This window comes from Pezoporus wallicus, unplaced genomic scaffold (assembly GCF_028554395.1).
Source record: "Pezoporus wallicus isolate ANWC-B61680 ecotype Strahan unplaced genomic scaffold, APGP_CSIRO_Pwel_v1 contig_6354, whole genome shotgun sequence".
Lineage (NCBI taxonomy): Eukaryota > Metazoa > Chordata > Aves > Psittaciformes > Psittacidae > Pezoporus > Pezoporus wallicus.
The window spans coordinates 1,997,875-2,012,734 of record NW_026638688.1 but is presented as its reverse complement, the minus strand read 5'-3'; positions in this window follow the sequence as shown (position 1 = coordinate 2,012,734).

Genomic DNA, 14,860 nt, shown 5'->3' with positions numbered 1-14,860 from the left:
ACCAGAAAATCCATCTCTCCTACTGTCTTCAGGAGCTCGGCAGTTTCTGGGAGCTCCCAGCACCCTCCCCAGGCTCTCTTTGTCTGTAAACAAACTTGAGCTCTGCTCCCCCTACTCCAGCTCTCTAATCCTGTGCATGAAATCATTACCAGCTACTTGCAATGAATATGCCATTTTTCAGCTCACAATTATTGTTGTCAGCTTCAAATAGCAGTTCATCCTTTTTCTGCTTAATCAGAGGCATTAGATTTCAGGTATTCATGGAAATGGAGAGGAGTCTTGAGGTTTCCAAATACTTGTTTTAATGAATCTTGCGATATTTTTAACAAAGAGGTCAGAAATACATATTTTCTTCTTTTCTAAATGTTAACAAAATACAGAAAAATAAAGAAGGAAGGGGCAGGGGGAAGCAAGTTTCCAACGATTTTAGTCTGGTGACTGGATGTTCTTTGTGCATCTCTTCAAGTATTTTGTGGTTTGCATTTATGTCTGTATTTGCCCAATTTACAGCTTAAAAAAAAAAATCAATAGTAATGTTATATTTTCATGAAACCAGCATTTTTTAACTAAGATCTCATGAGTAAATTAAATTTCATCCAAGCTGGATTACATCCAAGTTGGATTACTGTTGCAGGCCCTGATCCTGCAAATGCTTATGCACATGAATATTCCCATTTTGTTTATTCCTTGGGCTGGGACTTGAGAGACCTGGAACTTAGTTCTAGATTTCCTATACCTTCCCTCTTCCACAGGTCCCTTATTCGTTCTGAATCTCAGTTTCCACAATTTACTAAAAAAAAAGGGAAAAAAGAGAAAAGTTGTGCTAATATTGACAGTTGACATGGCATATATTTTCATGTATATTTATGAGATATTACTTGCTGTGGTCATATATGAGCTATGAAATCATAAAATGTATCAAATACTATGGTAAATCAGACCTTATAATCTATGTTCATCCCAGACTTTCCTGAAAACTACTCTATGACAGAAAACCGCCTATTGACGATTCTCTGCTTTTCCTCTTGCTCTTCAGTATCCTGTTGTTTCTACATCCTCCTGCTTCTGGCACAGGCAGACAAATTAAACAAGAGCATGGCTAATTATTTCGTGCAGGACCCTGGTTTTGGTCTGAACTACTTTAGGGCTGTTTTACATATTACAGACAAATTGCATATTTGTATTACAGGCATATTACAAATACTAATAACGGGAATAAGTTCCACTACAAAGCTTCAACGAAGCAAATGTTATGTCAAAAAAGAGAACCACTGGAGCAGGTGGACACAAATGCTACCGTGCAACGTACAGAACAAAATTGCCCATGTGGTTGAAAGATGATCTTTGCTGTAGGCAGTTCTCTGGGCTACAACATAAGGTAGTACATGAATTAAAAGAGGATCCTAAGCCTTGGAGACATTAAATGTGACTTAATATATTATTGCATGTCAACTGAGCTACTGTAACTGCCTGTGTATCAGCTCTGCCTCAACACCTCTCATGCCAGGCTCAGGGAAGTTGTACCACCCTGTAAGTGCCGTAAGGGCTAAGAGCTCGTATACTGACTGTTGCCGTAGCTCAGCTGGGGTAATGTAATATGTTCTGCCAAAGTAATTTGGGCTTGTTCCTGAAACCCTTGTGATCTGTGAAGGTCTCAGTAGTAGCTTGAGGGAAAACGGGGACAAAGAAGAGATTCACCCATTTGTTCATTTGCAGCACAATAAAATAGCAGCCTGCTAAGCCATCCTTAAAGAAAGTATTGATAAAGAGACTGCCTACTGAAAGATTGAAATGTCTGAAGAATGATGTTTTTACTATTCACCATAGTGTAGCTGATAGCACTTATGGAGCAAGTGAGAAGGGGTCCCACTGCAATAGACCCTGCACACGCAGGGTAGTAAAAATCCGAATCCCTGAAGAATTCACAGTCAGCAATGATTAACCAGCCCAAGGGCCTGTAAAGCAGGAATGAAACACAGTACTTAACCCTTCACTGGTCTAGAAACCAGCTGGATGCATGGCATGGACCAAATTTCTTTTGCCTGTTCATTAAGGTCAGCATGCTCCTTTGCTGTTTGTAATCTTTTGTGGGTGTTCTGTGATGTGGCAAACCCTGATTACTTTGCCCCGAAGTGGAACTGAAGTTCATCTGATCAAGCCCAAGTGCTCGGAAGTGAATATATCTGATAAATAAATAAATACATCAAAACAGAAACAATGAAATTAATTTTTTTATTCTCTCCAGATATTTTGTAATATTGCCATCTTTATGAGACTCAGCTTTGTGAGGTAATACAGTGTTTCAGATATTAAACATTAGGTATTAAATTATATGTATAATTCCTCACTATAACACCAGACATATATATATACACATATAAATATATATATAATAACGTCTTTCTTTATAAAATCTATGCATCCAACGCATCTTTTTCAAAACATTACCTTGCTCTTCCTCCTCACCAAACATCTATGACTATGACTGCATGACACAGACCTCCCTTTCAATCAATGTATGCGCATCCTTTCCTTGAAAGAAGACCATTATCCTATGGTATTTAGGTGAAAAAGCACACGATAGGATCTTAGAGTGGCTGTGGCAAAAAAAAAAAGATCCACTTTGATTTATGCAAGGTGCATTGGGAGCTGTCTGATGTGAAGTCAGCAGCTGAAGGGCAATGAATAATTCAGCACTAGGATCCATCACATCATCTCTCTTCCCATCTTATTGTTGTTTTTACGTAATTGCAAAGAGAAAAATAAATTGATGTCATAAAGAAGGCTGCATCATTTTTCTGAAAATACACATAAGAATTGTAGGTACATTTCTGCTGCTTTGTGAGCCCTGTATGATCTTACTGTGCACAAAATTAAAAACATGTCTTTATTAACACCTTCTCTAGGGTTAGATGGGTGATCTATGCAGCATGACATCTTTTACATTGGTGTTAGTGGTCTGCATTGATAGAGAATGATGTTTCTGAATTGCTTCCTTCAAGCACCCCAGTGCCGTTGACTTTGCTCTGTGCTTCCCTAGCAAAGCTTTAATGCAGACCTGAAACTGAGGCATCTGCCTGTATCATATGGGAAATTTTGTTTGCTGAACTGCAGACAAAAATAAAGCCAGGTGCAAAGGTTCAGCTGCCTCAGGGGAGACTTGGAAAGAGAAGTTTTGTCCAATGATGCTTTTTTTTGCTCTGAGCATCCAAAATAACCCAACAAAAAGACAGGATTTGGTCAGTAGGCTCACTGATCCTGTAAGAAGTAAAAAGCTCAGCTGACTGGCTAGATATATACACAGACACATGTACATTTACATCCCACGCTTCCATAGAATTCTGAGAGTTCTGAGGAACTGGTGAGTGGAAGAGCCTGTTCAAGGGATGCTTTCCTTGCTTGTAGAGTAGACTGACATTTTGTACTGACACACAAGGTTTGGGTTATATGAGAATGTAGAATTCTGCAAAATTTTTGCACTTGTAGCTGGAAGTTTGGGATTCGCCCCTTTCAGAGATAAGTCTGAAAAGCAGAGTTCAGACCAAGGAGACTGGGACAGAGGCTGGGAAAAGATCTGACTTGTTTGTTCTCATTTCCTGGTAAAGAGTGTGTTATCCATCACTGTGTGTAAGTGTGCTCTGTGCCTTGCTGTTATTACTTCAGGACTGGGAAAAAAACAAAAAAATCCCCAACCCCCCCCCCCCCAAAAAAAATTTGGCATATTTTTGCCTCTTAATCTCAGTTGTTCCAAAAGATGTCATAACCAGCTCCAGCTTCTAACTCTCCTGTCTTCTACATAAAGCATAGTCCCTCTGTTCTTGACTTTGTCCTTGGCTTGCTAATATGAGGCTGGTGTGAGTAAATGCTATTTCTTAGGAAAGTTCTGACTTAACAATGCAAGCTTTTCAAAGGAGAATGAATGCAATCTGTGAATTGAATTGGCAATGCAGGCAGATTAGAAGAAATGCTATGCAGTACCCAGATCATGCCATTTTAATATCTAAAGATGATTGCTTTTAGGAAGGAGACAATAGGTTTAGCATAGAGGTGACAAAACATATTCTTTTTGCCTTTCCTCTTGGTAAACAAACTTCTTTCAGACATGAAATGAAGCTGTATTATGCAACAAGGATGGAAAGGGGAAGATGTGGCATGGGGGCTGTCCTACAGATGGTAAGATAAAAGGTATTTACTGACAGGAGCCAGCAGAGACCTTCTGATACCTTTTGTCTTGCAGTTAGGTTGTCAAAACTGAAGGGTTGTGTGTTTTTTTTTCATTCATATTAGTTGTTTTTCTCAAAGGTCAGGTCAGCTGGAAAAGTCTTCAGTTTTGGGGTCAAACATCCCTCCGAAGCAGGTTTTGAAGGATGGCTGGTGAGTGGGAAGAGCAGCAAAGGGATGCTGAAACAAGGAAAGAGACCTAAAGTAAAGTGGTTTGAAGTGTAATACAGGTTGAAAGAAAAATATTGAGTTGGCAAGATCTGTAACTCTTAGCAGTTAGGCAAAACACCTCAGCGAAGACTCATTTTGAGTTCTCAGCATTCCCATCGGATCCTCTGAGATCAAACCTTCCTTAATTTATCTCTGTTCTCTTCCAGCCCTCCTTGGAGAGTGGAAGTTGGTTTATCAAGCTTGGTTTCCTTACCATTCATACTGATGTTATTCCATCAGTAGAGAGAGAAATTACTCTGTTGTATACTCCACTTTCCATTGTCTGAAGTAATGGAGGGCTGGGATAGGCTGATAATGGGAAAATGAGGATAATATAATTATTATTGCCTCAGGGTGCTGGGCAAAAAGTCTTGACAGAAGAATTAAAAAAGGGGAGTGTGAAGATCACCAGCTGGACACTGTAGTAGATTTTTCATGTTTGTCAAATCCTCAGCATCATGAGTGACTACTCTGTGATGATGTTGTATAACATCACCAACCTACATACACCGATTGTTAACCCAGTCTAAAAACCATGAGACTCAATTAATGCTCCCAGGTTTATTATTTCTAAAAAATATTCCAACTCCTTGGTTTTGTTTATGGGTTCCAGGCCTTCAGCACATGCATTCCTAAACCTCTCTCAAGCCCAGTGACACTGTGAAACATCCTGCCCTTCCTTTTTTAATAATAAAAAGCAGAATGAAACCTAAATCATTACAAAGTTACTGAAGTCAAAGAACTGGAGCTCTTTTAGGAAATCAAATTTTGCCAGGCTCTCAGTAACATGGTGATGTTTGGAAGCACTGTAGGAATTTTTTGACTCAGCAATTTCTTACTAGAGTTAGAATAGAAAAAGAAAAAGTAGAATTTTAGGGGGGTTTAGTTCCTTTTTCTCTTATTGTTACTTTATCTGTTTTGTTTGGTTTTCTTTTTGGGGGGGGGTGTCCTTTTTTTTTTCCTTTTTTTTTCCTGCAGAGCTTATTAGTTTAATGCTGCAGGTGTGTCCCTCCCCACCAGGTGATCCTTCCTCTTATTGGCCCTTAGCCCAGAATCTTCTGCTTCATTCAGTGCTCTGAGGTCTCTTATGTTTTCTCTCTGTGGTCCTTCTGAGAGTGTTAGCAGGTGAGCCTCTTGTCCGTCTTGCATCAACATCCTTCTCTTCTGATTACAAAGGCAGCTCTGCCCCATCTTCCCTTGTCATCTCCTACTTCCTGCCGTTATATCTCTCACTGAAGGACAAAAGGTAAGTGACCACCTTTATTTTTACTAGCTTAAATGACCCTGCACCAAAGCAGTTTTGTTCCTTACCTCCTGCTGTGTCATAACAAATTGCAAGTCCAAGGCAGAGGTTACTACAGCAATAAGTGACAGGAATTACTTCCCTAGCTCAAGCAAAAGATTATTCTTGTCCAGGATTCCTGGAAACTGACTGGTAACCAAAGAGAAAACCTGCCCATATGAGCAACCCTACATTTTCAAGAAATAAAGAAGTGATGAGGTTATGAAGTAAGAAAAGTTGTAACTTCCAAACAGACTTTTAAAAAATACAATGCTAAAAAAAAAAGTAAGAGAAAAAAAACCTACAAGAAAGTGTCCTTTATAAGCTTTTTTTTTAGAAAAAATTATTTGTCTTCTTGAAAATGAAATCTCAAGCAAATAACAACCTCCTCCTGCTCGCCCCCATACCAGCAATCTTGACTATTTCAGGGATTGTACATAATGAGGACTCAGTTATCTTCATGGAGGCAATGATGTTGTTCTTGAAAACACTTAACTGGGGTCTTGGTTTTAAGGAGAAATATTCCTCAGTGCATTATTTCTGTGAATTGTAAGTGCTGAGTTTCCAAGTATTTTCCAAGCACATTCTTGACATTAAAATGTAAGGTTTTCTTCTAATTTCTCATCCCTTAATGGATAAACTCTACTGGGGTTTTGAATGCAAAGGCATCAGAAAAACACGTGGATAATTTATTTTAGTTTATAAGCAAAGTTTTCCTCAAGTCTCTTGCATATATTGTCTTGTAGCTGGTCAGATACAAAGTAAAACAGAACCGTCATCTGAATTCTATTCTATTACATGTACCTTTAAAACTGAGGAACTGTATAATCCAATATAGGATGTAGGTGAGAAGAGCCTAATCCAAACCAGTAGTTGATATTGTATTCCTTTTTTTAATGCTTAATTCCTAACAGTTCCATGAAAGTTTTGTAGACACTTTCCTGATGTGGATAATAAGGTCATTTCAAGTGCATGTTACCAGGAGGGTGCTCTCTTGGGTCTGTTTGGGGTAGGGAAAAAGTTTTACTTCTATCTGATACTAGAATTGTTTAGCACACAATATACAGGGGTAAAACCCTAATAATTCAGCAGTTGTGTTATTGTAGGTTTAATTTGGAAAGCAATCATATGTTTCCTATAGAGCCTGTTACAGTTGTTCAGGGAGGGGATTTGGGGAAGGCATCTTGCTTGTTTTCATGCTCGGATTAGTTTCCAAGAGACACTTTCCATTTGGACAAATAAATGTGGCAGAGTATTACTGAAACCAGGACACGAGGGAGCTTACCTGGCCTACTGGTTCCAGTTTGGTGTGAGTCTCAGGGATAAATAAATGCAATTGCTGAAGTTCAGTATGCCCAGAAAAATCTGCCAGGAACAACCATCAGTGAATCAGAGCTGCAGGAGTACAGCCTTTCTGCTTCAACAGCATCTGATTGAAGGGGAAACAACAGGAGGTTGGAGAAGGGGCTTTAAGCTGTGACTTTATTGCTTCTGTTTCTGTTAAAATATAGTATTAGCCCAGGTTGCTAGCTTTGAGTCTCCAGTCTCAGTCTCCATGTACAGCATTTTCATTGATCCTTATCTAGACAAGCAACTTGTTTTGCTGCTAGGAATATAAACTTCTTTAAGACAGTGATCAGCACAACCCTTGTTCTTTCCTCCAGCACAAAAATATACATTAATTAAAAATGTTTCTAGGCAGCTGGAACTGGCGTGCAAGACTAAAAGAAGTCCAGCACTTCTGTGGAGACAAAAGGGAATCCCTGTAATGGAAGAGTTTATAGTCTATCATATAAGGTCAACATGAATGCTGCAAGGTTTGGGTACTTTTTGCTCATGTTGCTAATAAGAACCATTTAGAAGCTGACTTTTTCAAGCAAATTCTTTTCCCAGAAAACACAAACCAAATGAAACTGGAGCATTTAGTTCAAGGCTGTAATGTGGCTTATTAATTAGTCTGTAAAAATTAATTAGTATAAGGAAGAGTAACATACTGTGGACCAAATTCTTTGGTGACTTCAATGGGAGAATTGCTCGTATACCTGAGGGTAGTGTTTAAAGTGCCCTTTGATCTTAACTTCTGGAGCTCAAGTGAGAACTTTATTAAAGATTAATTCTTGGAGCCCATTATTAAAATATGGACAGCTATTCCCAGAGGCAGATGTATTTGGGCTGTGGCTGAGGGAAAGATGACACTGTAGACACTGCAGAAGGCACCTTCATAAGGCTGGGAGCATTGGCATGTCTAAGATGTAGTTTCAGAGCCTGTAACCACACTTCTACCAGTAAATAGGCACCCAAATTCTGTTCTCATGAGATGACTAAATGGCGCTGTCCCTTTGTACAGTGAGGAAAAAAGGCAAGTCCTGCAAAGAGTTATCCTGTCTTATGTCAGTCATTCATGGACATTTATAGTTAAAGAAAATAGAACATCCCACTGCATACGGGCATCTTGGATATGTCTCTTCAATAGCAGTTTCATCATTTATTATTATTTTTTACTCTTTCTAATTGTTTTAGTGACACCCAAGTGTGTCAAAAGCAGAGTTAGTAGTTTGTATGGCAGTGCCCTCATGGGAGCAGAAGGCTGTGGTATGGCAGAGTCGCAATAATACTACTTAACCTGGTTTCCTTTTAGTTGGGTTTGCAGGTTTAAAATCTGCCTGACTTCCCTCAAATGCTGAAATAGGCTATTATGTTTTGCCGAATAACAGGGAAAATTATAAATTTTGACATTTAGGCAGTGATAAAGATTTCTCTGTATCACTGGCATAGCATTAAATATGGTCTGGCAATATTTGATGAATGCGCCGTCATCACTCTTCTGGGTAGTGCTGTTATTACTGGTTTTCAGATGACAGGTCATGGAAACACACAAAACACAGAAATCAAGTGTCAGATGCCTAATTATTTTTCTGGTGCTCTGTCTATATCCTTTGTCCACACTTTTGAGGGAAAAGGAGGACTAGATCCATGCTGAGGAGGTTTCTCAATACATGTCCTGGTGCCTGCTCACTTGCCCTGGGAGCCTCATCCCTAGGAAAGCTCTGCCTCATGGTCTCAGTGATTTGTGGTCAGAATTTTGCTACAGGTGGAGGGTGAAGTTTGTACTACAGCAGGTGGAAAATGATCCATTAGCATTTTGTGTGCCTGCCATGGAGAGGTCAGACGTTTGAGGCTTATGTGAAAATATGTTTGGAAATCAATATACAGTTTCTCAAGGATTGCATCTGACTGAGTAATGACATTAGTGTTGTCTGGAAATGAACAATTCACTAAAGTAAAATAATTCCCTTTTTTGCCATACAATGTTCCAATATGTGTGTTTTATTTATTAAATAAAGAAAGCTTTATTTGCTCACTTTGGGGATAATGTAATTTGAGCTCATGATCTCCCTTCTCCAAATGGTGTCAGGTCTGAGTGGTTCGGGTGATGCTCCTAGAGTCCCAGCACAGTTGTGGTTCAAGGGCTCCCCTTTTCTTTCTTGGCAGATAGAGTATTGGATGCTCATCCAGCATCTTACGAGAATGATCCTTTTCTTCCTTCACGTATCTCCTCAGCTGCTGAGCAGCTGAAGAGCTGACAGAATTAAATTACATTGCTGCTGCTGCTATTAACAAAGAGTAAAGAGAAACTGTTACATCTGGCTCCACTTCTTTGCCAGAGTCTTCATTTAATTGTTTTCTAATTTGAAGAAAACCACAAATGACAAGATGAAACTGCTGGAAATGTAAATACAAGAGTCAAATTGCTCTTGTCAGATTTCTAGTTCACAAACCATGGTAATGCGATTCTGCATATCTGACCAATAAACAAGGGGTGTAGCGTGTGGATGCTGTTGATTTCTTTCTCCAAATTTGCAGTCCCCTCACAAAAATGCTCTAATTTGAAAGAACATAGAACGTGCTGAATTTAAGGACCCAGCCTGACAGCTGCAGACTTCTTCAGTGCATGTTCCAAGACAGCGTTTCTCCTTGGCAGTAAACAGGGAATCCAGATTGAGCTGGCTGAAAATGGTTTTATTATTTGTTCTCTGCCACTTTTGCAATGATTTTTTTCCCCTCATTTTAGTTAGATAATGATGAAATAGCTTTAAATAATACAGAAAGTTTCACAGACTGTGCTATGGGGGCTCATCCAATATCTAAATGCGTGATCAAAGTCAGTATTTATACCCTTTCTTGAAAAATACAAACCAAATAGTACCTTTAGTCAAAGATTTTTCTCTAAGAAATTTGGAAAAAGTTTGATCCTCAGATAAGAAATTTAAAGCAGAGTAGTCCTGAACAGATTTTAGTGAAGAATAATGTGTATTCTTTGGAAAGTCCTTATGAACAGCAAAGTCCATGTTAGTTTACAGATGATTTGTTAGTCAAAAATAAGAAGTTGACAGTTAAAACACAGAAATGCAGAAAAAACATCTGCAAGCTAATGTTTCTTTTCACTTCTGACTCTTAACAGTCATGGTTCTGAGCTCCACCGAGCACGTTTACATGGTCAAATGACAAAATCAATCACCACTAAGGAATTCCCTGGCTGAAAGAAATTCCCAGGTAACGTGAGGACCCTTTATCCCTTTACAAATATGTTGCAGCCTATCAGCGCTGGCGGGGTCTGGCAGATAGCTGACCCTTTCGTGAGACATCCCCTCTGCAGCTTTGAATGACACAGTTGGCCAAGTGGCTGAAACTCATACGTTTCCTTTGAAGCTGCCCCATTGTGGAGGCTAACAACCATACTGGATTGATCCCTATCTGCTGCATGGGTCAGCTAGCAGGTCGGTTTGAAGGACAGCTCATTGGAGCTGCAATGTCATGTGTGGAGGGTTATCAAAATGCTGCTTTTTCCAATCTGTTTGAGTTCAGTTTGTTTGCTGTGGAGTTCTTGCAGCGAAGCTAAACACTGCTCGTGATGTGACTTAAACACAGAGCTGCAAGAGAGGAGCAGAGCCCTGGGGGGGCAGAGAGGAGCACAGCCAACAAGCACCAGTAGAAAGTGCAGCTGTCACAGACGAGAGAGAAGTTAAAAAGGGAAGGGGAAAAAAAAGCCTTGACTGTCCCTCAGGGGCAGGGGCTGCTGTCGTTCCAAATGCCGACAGCTTTCCAAACCTAAACCAAAGCTATAAAATATGAAATATAATGAACAAAAGTTGGCACCAACCCATGTGTAGCTGTCAACCTAATAAAAACAAAACTATCTGGCAGCTGGCACTTAGGTGCTGGGAGATGCCAGCTCTGGACTCCTGCAGAACAGGTTTTGCTTTTGCCTTCTACTTCTGGATGTTTGCTAGATTTTAAATGTGCGCCAGAGGGTGAGGGAAGAGGCACCTGCACACCTGGGCAAACCTTGGTCATCAAAATGAGCATCTCCACATTATGCGTCCCTTCCCACTTTCCCATTTAGAGAGGACAGAAAGGGAGTGCTGGAGACTGTGTGTTACCACATGGGGTTCCTCATCCTGTCATTTATTTGTTAAGTGCTGGTCTGAGCTGCTGACCTGGCCACGGTGAGTGGAACTAATTTGCTTTTGATGTGGACAATTAGCAGGTGTGGTGGCACAAAGCTGGCAAAGGGCACAACCAACCCTAAATCAGGAATCTTATTAATTTTGTAAAGCAAATCTGCAAATAAAAATTGATTTAATGGACCATCTAAGAATCAATCAGAAGTGAGATTCATGGGCAAGTGACGAGTGTTGGGGTGTCCTATACCAGTGTTGGGGTATTCTTTCTATATCAATAATTAATTCTGGACAATTGAAGAGATGAGTAGGATGAAGCAGCTGATGATGACAGCCCTACACCTCCACTTTGTTTTTTTAGGCTGTGCTCACTGGGGAGTCTGCTTCCCCAGCTCTGGCTGAGAGGCAGACTGCTTTCCAAGCTGACATTAGCAGAGTAAGGTACCTTGTGTGGGAGGAATCGTGGCAAACCCAGGCCTTTAATTCCAATGTAATCCTCAGATATTATACCTGCTTCATGCCCCCACACTCCAGGAATAAATAGCTACCTGCAATTGCATTGCAGGCATATTTTTTAATATTTCCTCTGCAAACTGCTCCTCATTACAAAAGAATCTACTTTGAGCATGTCTCACTCCTCACAGACAAATTGCTCAGTGGAATCTCCTGTGAATTTTCCCCTCTGTAAGTTAGAAAGTATTTGTTCATTTTTATGAAGGGCAGCTTCTCGATATTTAGTGCAAACAGTCCATGCCTCAGGCACCTGACACTCATGGCAAGCAGACATGGTAAATGACAGTGCCCCTGTCGAGTGGAGAAAGCTGTTGGTTACAGACATTCAAGGGCAGACGTGAAGGTTTCCATTGCAGGGAAAACATGCTCATGGCTAGGTGCAGCCTCCTTTACTTCTCTGCCAGCAGACTTGATCATGCTTTAAGGGTCCAGCACTTGCTTCTGTTTTTAACAATATGGGTTTGTCTTAGCTGCAATGAATTTGCCAACCATCCTCTCCCAGATTACGCTGGCACTGAACCAATCTATACCACTCATCTCCCTGGCTCATGGACTCTGATGGTGATAGAGGCAACATGCTTCCCATCTTAATACTATGCACTTCAGTTGTATAGATGATCACAGAGAAAATAAAACCAATTCTTTATTGAGAGAATTTGAGAGGATCTCCTCTTGTCATTGTTTAGCTCAATAACTTCATTAAAGGCTTCCGAGTTAAGAGAATTCTGTGAACAGGTATCTCTAAATGTAGTGTTCCTCTCTCAAACTGAATCTGCAACTCAGAAACACATCTGCCATGAGCACATACATACAAGCATCTGCATTCATGCACTCCTATATAGCTGTTCAGGAGCATTTGTGTGGGCTCAGAGGATTTTATGGGTGAAAGGCAATTTTCACTGAAAATAACCTATGTGAAGACATGATCTATCACACCCAAACTGCTAAAGGTTAGTTCCAGTATATGTAAATAGGTTTATGTATTGTTTATCTGGCTCTTATATGTAATTAAGGTTGTTGTAGAAAGATTTGTTTCCAGTTCACTCTGCCTGTGTGTCTGCCTAATGTCTGCTGAGACCCCTGCTTTTTGTCACTCATTGCAATGGGGAGGCTACTGGACTTTGCTCTTATATATCAATGCTTTTGTGTCAAGATGATAAAGGAGCAAAAATTGAAGTGTTTGTATAGAAAACACGAAGATCCAAGTGAAGCCATGAGGCCAGTTAATCTGGGCTTCAACCATAGATCCTTTTCACTTACTAGAGTCTGAAATGCTATCCACATAATTCCTTTTCCCTGACACTAGAGATTACCTTACTTTTTTACACAAGGTACCCTGCAAACCCCAGTGAAGGGAATTTTGGCATGGATATAATTGGCATTTGGCATGTGAAATAATTGTTGATGAGGGTGACCCACTGCTGGAACCTGTCCCCATAAGGTGTGGGAAACTCAGGTCTTATTTTAGCCATTAAAAAATGTGTGCTGTTACTAAGCTAGTTGCCCAATGTCCCACACAAGTCAGCAGTGAGAAAGACTCCTTCAGAGTCAGACCAGCCAGCCTGTCCTGAGAGATGTTGAAATCATTGCAGAGATACCCATTTTTCTCTATAGGAGACTTACTAAATAGTTTAATAGATAACTTAATAAATTTAATAAATAGTTTAGTAGATAACTTCTAGAGACCCGAATTTCAATTATGTTGGGTTATTCCTGACCATAGAAACTTTCCAAGGCATGCTTACACTGAACCTCTGACTTCCTGGTTTAAATGCCTGGACCACTGACTGCAAACCATGGGATGTGTGGTAGAGGACATCAGGCTGGATAAAAGCTTGGATAATCACAGTAGTCCCTTCCTCCCTTAATAAGAATTGAAGACAGGGCCAGGACTGCAGAATACATTTTGCATGTTCCACTGAAAACGTCAGAACTGAGAGAGAAGTAGTATGATTTGCAGAGGTGCTGTTTGAAGCTGCAGATGCTTTTCCAGATAGGAGATCTGTATATGGGGAGAGCTTGAACAATGGACCATTCAGGATGGTCTCTCTGGGACAGCATGTGGGTTGTTTTGGCAGCAGAAAGAATCTCCTTTGGAGAAGATATTCTTTCCTCACTCTTGAGAGAATCAGACAGAGTAATGTCACTAAAACAATGCCTCAGAAAGACCTTCTAGGGAGGTTTCTCTTTAGTCTCACTTGAAATGCTAGAAGCCCTTTTGTGTGTGTGTGTGTGTGTTTTTGTTTTAATGATACATTCTTGCAAGGATTCAATCTGTCATCAGGGGGTGTATGAAATTCCCTCTGACAATTATGGGGGTTCCACCCATAGATCAAAAAAAGAAAGAAATAAAAGAGGAAGAAAGAAAGAAAGAATAGCTTCCTGTCTATCAGCAGCCCAAGCCCCACATTTGCACTGTGCCAAAGGCTGCACAGCATGTAAGTTGTTGTGATCATTCCCATCAGAAAGCAAAACTGTTAGCTAGGAACAACTCGAAAGGTTTTGCATGGGTAGCACTTGCACGCACTCAAATTAGTAGCAGGTGTTGTCGCCTATTGTATATTCGTTTTGCGGTGGAAAGAAAGCACTGCCAGGTCAGCGATAGAAGGGGTTCATGCCTCCTCACCCCCCTTCCATTCTTCAGCTTCCAAGCCAAGCAGATCCCTGGCTTGGCCATCCTGCATGCTTTCTTGTCATCAGCACCATCAGTAATGGTTTCCTCGCTTCGGGTATGAGTCGGGTTGTGCTCTTTGCCAGAATGCTTTGGAAGGAAATCATTCCGAGTCAGCCTAATGCCATAACAAGCTCTGCAACAGCTGCAGCAGTGATATGCTGGCAAGCTGTGTTGACCTTTTAAAATGAATAAAGAATGACTATTTCCACAGTACATATAACTCTTGTCCCAAACCCTATCTGTGTGCCCAGACAGCGCAGGCATGATGCTGAATTTGCAAGGAAGCATTTTTTATTTTTGTCTTTTTTTTTAATGTCAAATTTTATCAAAGCCTGTAAAATTATTTTACAAAGGTTAATCCTCTGAAATTTCAAGTCAAAATATCCTGTTCTAGGGGATGGCAACAGGCTCTGAGAGGTTAAGGAATTTTGCAATGATCATACAGTGCACTTGTAACAGGCACGAGAATAAAACCTGGAACTTTCTGGTCTCAGTTCC